Below are 13,014 nucleotides of genomic sequence, written 5' to 3'. Positions count from 1 at the left end.
ACCAAACCAAACCAACAACAACAAAAAAACCAAACCAACAACTTTCCAGGGGCAACTGTTCAAAAAATGGAAGAATTTAGAATGGACTCACTATAAACAAATAACAAATTAAACACAACTTTTTTAGATTGAAGAGTACTTGAAAGCGGGTGAGGGGTTCTTCATACATACTTTCTGTTGCTTATTTTAAAGAAAAACTACTTTTAGAATGAATAGTCTAGTGAAACAACTAAAAAAATCCTTGCAGAAAACTTTTATATTCATTTTTCAATAGAGTTTCAATAGTTTCATGACCATTTCAAAAGAAAATGTTTCAGAAATGTAGTTTTTTGTATGTTTGTTGCAATTTTTTACAAAAACATGTTCTAAAGCATAGTTGAAGCTTGTTGGTATTCACCAGCAAATTAAGCAACCTTGTAGATGTGTAAAACACTACAAGAAAGAAAATCTTAAGTATGTTTGTTACCATAGGATTTAACCTGAAACATGAGATTTAAACCTTTTCCTCTTCATTAGATCTGAAAAGCATGTTGCTTTTCAAATGGATCTGCAGATGGGTGCCCCACCAATAAAAATCCCTGTCTAGAGCTACTATAAAAGACAATCAGACTGTCAGAAAGATTTTATTAATTTTATGATCTTGGATGAGTAAGAGACATTTCAAGTGTTGAAGTAGAGTAGCCATTAAGATCACAGTTGAGACATGATTAATTTTTCCCCTTGCTGTCACCTGTGCTAGTCTGTCACCTTTCCCTCTGACCTGTTTCTATTCTCATTTCCTCAGCACTCTGTGGACCAAATTTGTATTGGTGACATCAGTGATGCTGAGATCAGAAATTGGCTCCTTGCCTCTATTTTTCCCTTTCCTTCCCTTTAATTTGCCTTTCCCTGTGCTTCTCTTCAAAGATGCTTTGCTGCAGCTCTCAGTGCTTTGCAGGTATCCTTGACTACAGCTGACATTCCCATTCTCTGGCCAGCTGGAGCAGATCTGGATATAATCCAGATCTAAAGCAGGTGGCTAATCAGCAAACGAGCAACTTGTTGGCACACAACAGAAGTGACTCAGTCACTGCTGTGTCCCCTCTTTTCAGTCTTAAATTTGGCCAAAAAGTGGTTGTGGGCGACGGATCCTGAAGAAAGTGGATTGTGAATCATATTGCAAAAAAAGGCAATAAACCCCTAACCCTAGAAGCATAAAATGGCTCTTTGGGAACTGAACAGTCACAGACACCCAGCCAGCATCCACCTACAAGGCAAACCAGCAAGGCCCAGCACTGCAGCACACTCACAATGTGCTTTTTGGAGATGGCACCAAAATAACTTTGTAATGCAAAACTCTGTGATTGGATGGATAGCAGAACTTCTATGGTATTGGAAAGAAAATTGCAAAGTATTTTAGCAAACCTCTAAAGATATTAATTGCACAATAATGTAACTGTTGCATGAGATTTGTAAAATATAACTCATCTAGCTTAGGCTGTAGAAGCAAACAAAGCTGCCATGTGCAGTGATTTGAACATGTTTACAAAGCCCTGCTTGTATTTGAAATCAAAGTACATCCTCCTACAAACATTTCCACCTCGTGAAGTTACTCAGCAAATTGTTCCACAGGTAAGATAAGTCACTATTTATTTTCACTATCAATTCCTGTATGGCTTGTTTTCTAAAGAATTTTTGCTAAAAAGAACCCAAATTTGAAACTACGAGTATTTAAACATACCTGTCAAAATTCTTGTTGACCATGGTTGTTTTATGGAATACCTTCAAAATATCCCTCTCTTTCCCATCAAATAATTAATGCAAATTATTGAGCTGAAAGAGGAAATTCACTCTATCAACACAAATTCAACATCTCTGCCACCTAGATCACTGGATCAAGAGTTGACCTCTGTGTGCTGCCCGTGTATCTGCCACTAATTTATTCTTTCTTTCAGGGAAATTGCATGCTATCTTTGTGCCTTTCAAAGTGAGTATTATCTAACTTCCAAGAATTTAGATGTTTGGTCGAACTACACTTTCAGCACAAGAATATTATCCTCCACAGCATATTTGCAGATGTAAGGAGATGCTGGAGGAGCAAATGCACTACCGTGGCATACTTAGCTAGAAATTCTACTATCACATATTAACATGGCTCCATACACCAGGAGTACATAGCAAGAAGGCCAGTGTAAGGGATCTGAACAGGAGTATCAATACAGTCTACTCAGTTTAGCTTCCAATGCAATTTAATGCAGCTTTCTTGAAGCCAAGGTACAAAAAACAACAGTGAGAGCAGTATTTGTCATGATGAGAAAATATGGCAGCTATGTGCAGCATAGTTCCATAATGTCTTGGCAGCAATTCACTTGCTGTTATCTTATCTGAGTTAAAAATAAAAGAATTTCCAAAGAGGGACAAACCTAGATCACACATGTATACTTTCAGAAATAAAGTAGGAACGGTTCCATCTATGACATTTCAAGACCCATCTGCACTAACATCTTTGCCAATTCTTGAAACCAATGCTTTGATATTCAAGAGGGCCTCTGGCAAAGCCTGGCCATTAAATAAAAACTTTAATATAAGTGCAGACCTCCATTCTTCAACCGATGTGCAGGTTGTATGGTCTGTTGCACAGCTTGTGGTAACTATCACAATCACAGTCCCTTTAACAACAAATTTTCTACTCCCCACTGTCTACTAATAGCCAGGCTGCTTCTTGAATAAAACACACAACAATGTAATCCTTGAAATGAATAAGGTATGCTTTTTTCCAGGCACTTTAGTAATGACTGAAATTTGAGATCTCTGAAGGTGAATTGCCTTAACCCTCAATTCAGCCTCTCCACAATTGAAGAAGCATTAACGTGCTTGTTTCTTAAATTGTTATGAGAGTCCTTTAACCATAACAAAAAATAACAGCGTACATGAGCCACGGCAGCACAATAAAAATATTACTTGTTTACAGTCTCTACTAAGTCTTCTTTATCCCTAAGATCATCCTCTAACCAACTGCAATCATAATTGCTTCTCTGTGAAGTTGCTTACACAAGGTGTTCCAAGTACACCTACCAGATGAAACAAAGCATAGAGGTTAGTCTCAAAGTTATATGCCCAGCTACCAGAAAAACCTGCAGCAGCCATAAGGAACTAACCACCAGGAACCTCCATTTCTCATTCCTTGGTCTGAATTTTTCCCATATATTAGTTTTAACTTGGTTTCTTATTCCATTATGACTTTTCTCTTACCTTCGCTTGTGCTTCCTCAGCTCCTCTCTCATGTAAGAAAAAAGCCATTTTCCTTCTAGGCAGACCATGTATTCCAGCTAGGAACACAGATGCAAGTAATCAGGTTTCATGCACACTTAAAGGCGGATTTACAAAAACCAAATAAACAAACAAAACCAGGGACAAAAGCCCACAAAATAAATAAAAAAATCCCATCCACTCTAACCCATAGGAACTAGGTATAGGAAAGAGAATGGGTATGCAGAAGGAGCAATGTTTTGGAGGGATCCTTCATTCTTCAAAGCAGCCAAAATTTTTCATGTTTAATGGGAAGCAAGGAATAGCAGTGGATGCATCACTGATGCTGATAATGGAGCCTCATCTCTAGATTTGCCAGAGTAATATTTTCACATCCTGTCAGTGTTATTCTCTGTGGATGCTGGCTATGTAGCAGTGAAACCCACAGTCTCCAGTGTATTTGGGTTATTCTTCAACAGTTCACAAGTTTTTGATAACTGGGCTGGAATGACAACTTGCTGCTATTGCCCTTACTCATGCATATGGTCCAACTCCTTTATTTACAAACTCTATGCTGCGACCAGCATAGATTTTGCAGGTCAATTTCCCAGGCAACAAGACTAGCTAGAAGTCTGTCCAAGTAGCCAATCAGTTTGTAAGTGGAAAATTTCTATTTAACTTTTGGGATGGTTTCTGAATTTGGCATGCTGTTGTGTACTTAGGGTTAACTTTCCAGTTTGGATCTGCCCTGTGCAAGGATTTGTGCCACACCTTTGCTCTCAGGGTTTCCTTTGGAAAGTCCTCCCACTGTGCAGTGGCTTCAGAAACAGACATGCCTGTGCAATCTCTATTTAGATTGCTCTGAACATAGCTCTTTCCTAGATTCTAAAATGCAGCCTGTTCAGAGTCTCACAAGTGGAAAAAAAAATAGCTTTTGGCCCCAGCAAAGTAGGAAGCAGCTTAGAAAAGCAGACTACCTGCTTTATTTGGGATAAGACAGCAATTATCAGTTGTTTCAGTAACCTACACAACCAGAAGAGTCAGTTTTACTTCCTACTTGCATAACCTTGGCTTCTGAGGAAAGAGTTAGAGGGATGCACGGCAGCAGCAGAAGCAAACAGCATTAACAAAAGTACCAAGATTTTTTTTCTGCTCCTGGTTGTCCTGTGCCATGGCAGAAGCAGCAAGCTGAGCCTCTTGCAAGTCCTCCTGAAGAGGCAGAGCAATGGCTGACTATAAGTGGGAGTGATGTGGGAAGAATTGCTGAAAGAGGGAAGAGACATAACTCTCATCATTACTTCAAAACAATCTTCCTGTTGCAAGAACCATTACCACCTCTAGAGCGAACAAGACTATGAGAATAATTTTCAATTAATTAATTAACAATAATGCCCCTAATAATTTTCTAATTATAAAAAAAAAAATAGCTTGGTTTGCTACCAGTGGTGCAGGATAATGAATACTTTGCAAGAAATTTCCACGTTTTTCATACCTGTTTCAGTCCTTACACAACTGCATCTTCATTGCTAGCTTGGGGGTTGTCATTATATCCCTTGCATTTAGTGCTATATGAGCTTATTTTTTGTAACTGATTGTAATTGTTTCCTTGTCCCTGGGGTTTTCTTTCACAGCACTACAGTACTGGTTTCCAGTTAACTTCTAAATGCCACTTTATTTGGTCATTGGGGGATGGTTGTTCTCACAGTCTGCTTGCATCTACCTGCTCAAAAATTAGTTTTCTGCCTTGTTAATTACCCTTAATGCATCCAGTCTTAACACAGGTTCAGTAGTTCACCAGCAGAATGCAGGTTCTTTGCATTTTTTGAAAGACTCCTGAGAAAGTTTAATATCATTATGCATCTGTGCTGCTTACCAGTCTGTACACCACACAGACTAACCCTCATGAACCTAAATGTCATGAACTAAATGTACACTTGCACCCAGGCACACCACACTGACAGCCTGCTTTGCTTCATAATTTGTTCACAATACTGGGTCTGGTGAGAAGGCAGATAGCAGTCAGGGGCAAAAGGTGCACAGCCATTGTCCTTAATGTTATTGTTAGCACACATTAGAATGCATGAAGGCAATAGTGAGGCAGAGGATTGTACCCCCTGACACACTCAGAAAAATCCATTTGCTCTGCTAAATAGGAAGTAAATACAATGGGCCAATAAATAATACATACATACAAATACATAAAAATGATTGACAAAATTATAAGCATTATGGACAATATAACAACGACAACAACACATCAACCTAGTTTCATCACCCAGAATATTAATATCAAGCCCTTCGTAACTAAGGACTGTATGTTTACCTAGCTCATTTGCTTCCTTGGAGTAGAATCACTCTGCTTTCCAAAACTCCTAATCAAAGATGACCCATTTAAATGCATCCTTTTATATTTACTGAAATGAGCAAATGCACTAGAGCTAAACCCCTTTCAGACAAACACCTCTCCAGTACAAATGCACAGGTGCACAGTGGCTTATTTTCCTTGATATTTTCATCCTTTGTCCTGAACGAACCAACTCTGAGGTATTAAATTTATTTACTTTCTTCCAGATACTTCTTTACTTTCTTCCAGTATGTTAAGATTTAGTTGCATCTTTTTCCTCCTTGTTTAATATTAATACTCTTCAAGTATTAATATTTGACTCTTATGTCATTTAAGACACTTTATAACACCTCTACAACTAGGTAGGTAACAAGTGATGACAACTTTTTGCCAGATTCCCACTCTCTGCTGCAGGGATTAACCTGACAGTTATTTTGCTCTATTTTGTTATTGCTCTGAGCAAATCATTCTATATAAATTTTATGGTAGAAAAAGTCCTCATTAATTTTGCAGAGGAGTTCCAGGTATTTTCAGTAAGCTGTAAATTTTTGGAAATTCAGAATGGCTGGTAAAGTGCATGTGTTTTATACACTCTAGAGGAAGTGAAAGGAGGAAAACAATTTCTGTTTCATGACAGTTGACAACAGAAATATTTGAAAACCATTGATAAGTTCTGTGTAACAGGCTTCTAACTCCTCTGAGTATCTTCTTATCAGAAATGGGTTATTTTAACACTGTTCAAAAGTAGTATCCCATTCTGCTTCTTTAGTTACAAAAACCATTTAAAAAAGTTTATAACCCTACCAACAGTTTTTCATTAAAATAAAATTCTCATTGTTCTCTATTTTAGGAAAAGAATTGAAAAACATGAGGCTAGATACATCTAATTTGAGTAATTTGAGACAGTTAGAGGCTTTCAGAATGATAAAGGCTTATCCTAAAAATCCTAAAAAAAAAAAAAAAAAAGGAGGTACACTAGAATACAACATTTTGATTGTGATAAGAGTCTCACACATATATTATATTGCACCTGAGTATTAAAGAGTGCACGGCAAAGGATACAGGGCTCTGACTGATAAGCACTCCAGCAAACTGCTGCAGCAGTTACTAATTATTAATAACTAATCTTATTACACATTACTAACACACAGACCATTCTGCCTTCTGCCAGACAGGACAATGGAGTGTCCCATGATGAAAAGTCTCTTCAGCAGGTTATATTTTCTCTTCATGGAAAGTGCAGGGTGACTGCATGGTTTTGGCTTAAGAAGCAGTGCCATGCCCACACCTCAGTTATCACAGGTTAAACTTGAACCATCAAACTTATTCATGGTAGCTCAATCTCCACAAACATTTAAGAATCTAATAGGCCAATTCCAGGAACACATTTTATGATTTATGGGAGAGGAAGCCTACCCAAGGGGTAGTGTCTTGTTAAAATATTTTATTTCAAACTACTAACATTTCTGTCAGAGCTGTAATTAGAGAAGCACTGTTTGAGTGTAGTAGAACCTTGAAGAGTCTAGTAATTTTTCAAAAGTCTCTGGCAAAGCTGGTGAGAATAATCTGTGCTGAGCCTCACAATTTCATCTACTGACAGACTTTTTTGTCTGCATTTATACCTAAGTTTCTCAAAGCATAAAGAATTTCCAAGGTATGAAGACAGCCTGTAGTTACAGCAGTTCTGAGAACTTTCTTTGCCAGAGGCTATCTATCTCCTAGCCTTGTCAGCTAACTTATCATTTATTGCAAAAGACAAACTGGGCAGTAAGTATCATTATCACTATCCTACCCAGAGCTGTCAAGCCCATCATTGCGAGTTAACTCAAGTAATTTGCACAGCTGGATTAAAACATCATGTATTAGAACAATGCTTTGTAACTTTGTTCAGTTTAACATGTACAGGTCACTGAACAAGATGGCAAAGGCCAAACAGCCTCTAGCTCTCAGACAGCCGGCAAAGTTGCTGTAACAATGAACCAAAAACTCTTGCAAGCTAAGTACTAGAATTATATTATATACAACAAAGTAGGAAACATGTAAAAAGGCTGAACAACTCACTGGGATTTCTAAAAGGAACACAGCTATCTTTTTAACACAGAAATGTTCTTGCCCAAGCCTGACTATGTGAACTTAATTTTTTTTTTTTTTACAATTACTAATCCTTTGTATGAAGTCCTGTTTATGACTGGATGATTTTTTTTTGGAATCACCTCTTTTATTGGATTAAAACATGCCTTCACCTATCACATTTCTTGTGAAGAATGAAGTTCTCTGTAGCACGTCAAAAACACAGCCTGAATCAGTGTTACTTTCCTAAAATGCAGTGGCTTGGCACCTATCACAGAATGATAGAATGGTCTGGCTTGAAATGAGCCTTAAAAATGACCTACCTCAACTCCCGCCATGGGCAGCACCACCTTTCACTACACTTGGTTGCTCTGAGTTCCATCCAAACTCATCTGGAACACTTCCAGGGATGGAAAATCGACAGCTACTGTGGACAGTCTGTTCTAATGCCTCACTACCCTCACAAGAAAGAACTTCTGCCCTAATATCTAATCTAAACCTCCTGTCTTTCAGTTGGAAACCATTCCACCTTATCCTGTCACTACCTGTCCTTGTAAAAAGTCTCTCTACACCTTTCCTGCAGGCTCCCTTCAGGTACTGGAAGGCTGCCATGAGGTCACTTAAAAGCTGCTTCTTCTCCAGGCTGAACAAACTGAATTCTCTCAGCCCTTTATAACAGGAGAGGTGCTCCATTCCTCTAATATTCTGGTAGTCTACTCTAGACAGCTCCAACAGTTCCATGTCCTTGCTGTGCTGGGCCCCCAGAGCTGATGCAGCCCTGCAGGTGGGGTCTGAGCTGAGCAGAGCAGAGGGGGAGAACTCCTGGCCACACTGCTTTGCATACAGCCCAGGACACCTTTGGCTTTCTGGGCTGTGAGTGCACATATCTGTGTCATGTCCAGCACACCCAACTTACCTTACCAGTCAAAATGAATCAGATTTATCTGAATCTCTATGTTAAAAAGTGGTAATATAAGTTGCTGTGTCAGCAGATCACCAGAAGCAGTGACTAATGTAAACAACAGTTGCAGAAAGCTGACATCTACTTCTTGCATTAGCATTACTGACTGGCCTGTCCTGCATGCCATCCCATGATGAAGGATTTATTTTGGCTTCAAGATCAGTTGTTCACAGCTAAACAGAAGCAAACAACTCTTACATCCTTACCAGTGTGAACACTAAATTAGAGAAAGTCTGCATATTGACAATACCAGCTGAAAACAAAACTCTACGTCTTAAATTGCATACCTTCCTTCTTGAGCTGCTGTATTTCATGTTCATGCACCTGATTTAGAAAGGAAGAAGTATAAATAGCAAATAAAAATATCTCCAGAGTCCTACTTACCTACAGCAGTTAGCAATGAGCTCATAGGGGAGCACAGACAGAACACCCTTAAGGCTTTGTCTTGTCATTACTCTGCAAGCTGAACAGCAGCAGAGATGGCTCCAATTTATCCAGGTGTTTGATAGCCTCCAGAAAATCTTACTCATCCCAGATCTGCTATTTGCCTTTGGTACTCTGATCACATTGTGTAACTGAGCAGATAGCAGTCAGTCACCTGGGAAAACTCTGTTAGGGTACACAACAAAATTGTCCTTGCACACTGAGAACATACTTAACAAAAAAATGATTCTCTCTTAGTAGACCATTTCCCTCCCCATTTTACTGTTGCTTTCCCTTATTGTATTCACCAGCTTAATTTTTGATAAAACACATTTTTGAGATAAGAAGCCTAATGAGACATTCCAGGACTTGTCTCAAATGTTACACATTTAGGTAGGAGAGAATCTTACAATATTCTACTACTTCATACAATGCAGTGATTTATAATATTTACCAGTATGTTCTAATTGTATTCAGTTATTGTATTATTTGAAAATAGATACCAGGCTGAGAAGTGGCACACATATTCTACTGCTCAATAACTAAAAAAAAACCCCAAAACTGATATAACCTGTGCCTTGCTTGTGGGTTCACAATCTCATAATTTGAAAACTAAGCACACATGAAACAGAACCCAGAAAAATATAGTGAAAACAAACAGAAAGATCCCTACATTTTCTCTTCAGAGAATGAGAATTAGACTTTCTGTCTGCAACATTTATTTTTTTTTCCTGGCTGTCAGGACAAGAATACCCCCTTTCATATGATGAAGTTAAGTATGACAAAACCCACATATTTAGGGAGGATGAAAGTCATGCTAACAGCAGTTAGAAAAATTTTGCCAAATTCAGCTTTACTTAGATTGCACTGTCTTAAACACGCTTGCATCTGGGCAAAACAAAAGTCTGAAGTTGAAGAAGATGAGAAAGTAGTCATAATGGGCTCTCAAACATTGTTCAAACAGTGAGCAGTAGCTTATAAAAGTGAGTATTTCCTATGTAGTGCATTTCCACCTTGTACTCACTCTGCGTAATGCTGACAATAAACAGCACTGATGAAGGAAAAAAAATCTATATGAAAACATAAAGCAAATAAAAAAAATAGGTAACTGTAAAAAAAGGAAGGAGAAAAGTGCAAAGGTAAAATAAACACTTTGAGAAAGAAGAGAGGAACACAATTCAAATTTTATTGGAGGAAAGAAAAGCGCAGGAGAAAAAAAAGTTATGGGAAATTCTACTAATCGAACAGTCATAAGATCTTCCTGGTGTATAGCTGTGATTTATACAGAATTTTCAGGGCAAGTAATGTTTTTCAAAGGCCCACAATATTCACTGCCTAAACAGATTTCCTTTCTAACGTAACAGTATATTCCAAATCAGAGCATATATTACATGCATATAGTATATGACATTCTTTGAATAGTGGCTCGACTTGAGTCGTATATGAAAAAAAAACCTCATTGTCCTCCATACTTGTTTTTCTCTTGGACTAAGCTGAATCACCATAGTCTTTGTAACTATACAGAAAAAAAAAAATATATTTTTTCCAATCTAGTATATTCAAAGTTCTACAGTGGTAGTTTTCTTTTTGTATTCTGACACTGCCCTGTAATTAACTGAAAGGGACACCAGAATAGGTTAATAATGGTAAATTTTACTTACATCTTATACTGAGCAGGAAGCTCACAGAATGTTTAAAGACGGGTAAATTCACATTTGCCATAGGAGCACTATTAAGCACAGGAAGAACAGCAAAATGGATTCTACAAGAAATCGGGCTTCAGTTCAGAATTGTGGGTTTGCTCCACTGAACAAAAGATATTTGACCACTTCCAGCAGGCTGTGTAACAGGCCAGGAAGAGCCAGAACTAGAAAACAAATCATCTTACTACAGGCACACAAGAAAATAATGGGATGCCAGAACAACAACAGGTCAACACCCTGGAATGAATGCTTAATAACTGGAGACACTTCAGAGTACCAGAGAAATCCATTCTATGCATGGTTATCTTCAACAGTCTTTTAAATTGCTTCACTAATGAGTATGTTTACAAAATCTGCAGTTGACACAAAGCTAGAGGGATTTGGTGAGCACCGTAGAAGAGAGGATTGGAACTGAAATGGATGTTGAGAAATTGCAGAGACTCAGAAACCATTAAGGTAAAATTAAAAAAAAAAAAAAAATCAAGTGTAGAGTGTTATTCTTGTAAAAACATACACACGCAGCTGGGACTATTTTCTTGGGAAGTACAATAGCAGCCTAAAAAGAACAAAAGGAGAAAGAGATAACACAGTGTGCTTCTCCTCTCCTGTAAAATATTGTATCAAGCCAAACTCTAGAACTTTTAGAGACTACATAATAGGAACAGTAAGGCATTATCTGTGCAAGCCAGCTCACCTTCCTCACACACCAGCTTTATTCAGGAATGTATTCAGAAAGGCTCCTTCGACTGAGGATTGTTATTACACTCTATTTAGCCTTGAAAAGATCTCACTTGAATATTGTCTTTTTAACATCACACTCACAAAAACACCTTGAGTTTAGAGCAAATTATGCTATTTTGCAACAGGCTCTATCTCTTAAATCTGTGAATACAGATAGATGAGCATGTCTCCAGGAAGAAAAGGCTAAGGGGAAAGGGGCATGAGTACCAAGCACATTCATAAAAGTTGTATTTGAACATAAGTTTTACTTTTAAATTAAATAGTAATTAACTTTTGCACAAGAGAAGGAAAAGCTTGAACCAGCTCCAGTTGACTTTGTTGTTAATCATACCAGGCTGAGCCACACTCTACATACAATGAAAGTACAGCTGGCACAGTGATATTACATGCTGCAGAACAACAGATGGTTAAAGAGTAACCTTTCCTCCAGGATTCAATTACTTCAGGGAAAGTATTGTTCCCCTTTAACAGATAGGTCAGGAGAAGATCACTGGATGTCACCAGCCTCCTTGCCCAGGCAAGGTCCTCTAGGGCATGGCAGTCAGAATTTTGTCTAGACTGCTTTTGAGTACCCCAGGGAAGGAGACCCCACTGCCCTGGGCAGCCTACCCCAGTGCTCAATTAGTAGAGGATTTCTTCCTCATCTTGAGGTAGACGTTTCTGTAATTCCAGTTTCTGCTCACTACTCAGCATGACTAAGAAGAACTTGGCTCCATCCTTGTGATGAGAGATATTCTGATATTTATATGTATTGATGCCATCTTCCCTCATTCTTCTCTTCTCCAGACTGAACAGGCCCTGTCCCTCACCCCTTTTGCATACCTGGGATGCTCCAGCCCCCACCTATGCAGCCCTCCACTGGACATGCTCCAGGAGCTACATGACTCTCTTGTCCTGAGGAGCCCAAAACAGGACACATTGCTGGATTTCAGATAGCTCCTCTCTGCCCACCTCTTCAACATGTTGAAGTCCTTTGGAAGGACTGCACAGCTCTCTGGAGTATCAGCCACTCCTTCCAGCTTTGCTTTGTCAGTGAACTTGCCCAGGAGACATCTGCCCCTTCATCCAAGTCACTGACAAACAAGTTAAGCAATCCTGGACCAGTACTGAACTCTTGGGGACACACTAGAGACAGGCCTCCAATGAGACCCTGTGCCACTGATTGCTGCCCTCAGAGATGTGCAGTTCAAGCTCAGGAAATACGGGCTGGATGAGCAGACAGTGAGGCTGCAGTGACAACTGGTATCCCACTGTCCACACATCCATCCCACACTTTCAGAACTTGCCTGTGAGAACAACACCAGAGACAGTGTCAAAACCCTTGCTCCAGGTAAATATCCACAGCTCCTCCCTCTCATCCACCCAGGTCTCAGCACAAAGGGCAATCAGGTTATTTAAGCATGCTGACTACTCTTCACCATCTTTGTGTGTGGGGGTAACCTCCAGGAGATGTTTCATTACTTTTTCACGGATTAAGATGAGACCAACTGGCCTGTAGCTCCCTGAGATCTCCTTTCCTCCTCTGAAGACCAGGGTGATACTTG

This window comes from Zosterops lateralis (genome assembly GCF_965231275.1).
Source record: "Zosterops lateralis genome assembly, chromosome: Z".
Lineage (NCBI taxonomy): Eukaryota > Metazoa > Chordata > Aves > Passeriformes > Zosteropidae > Zosterops > Zosterops lateralis.
Note: the sequence above shows the minus strand (reverse complement) of the source record.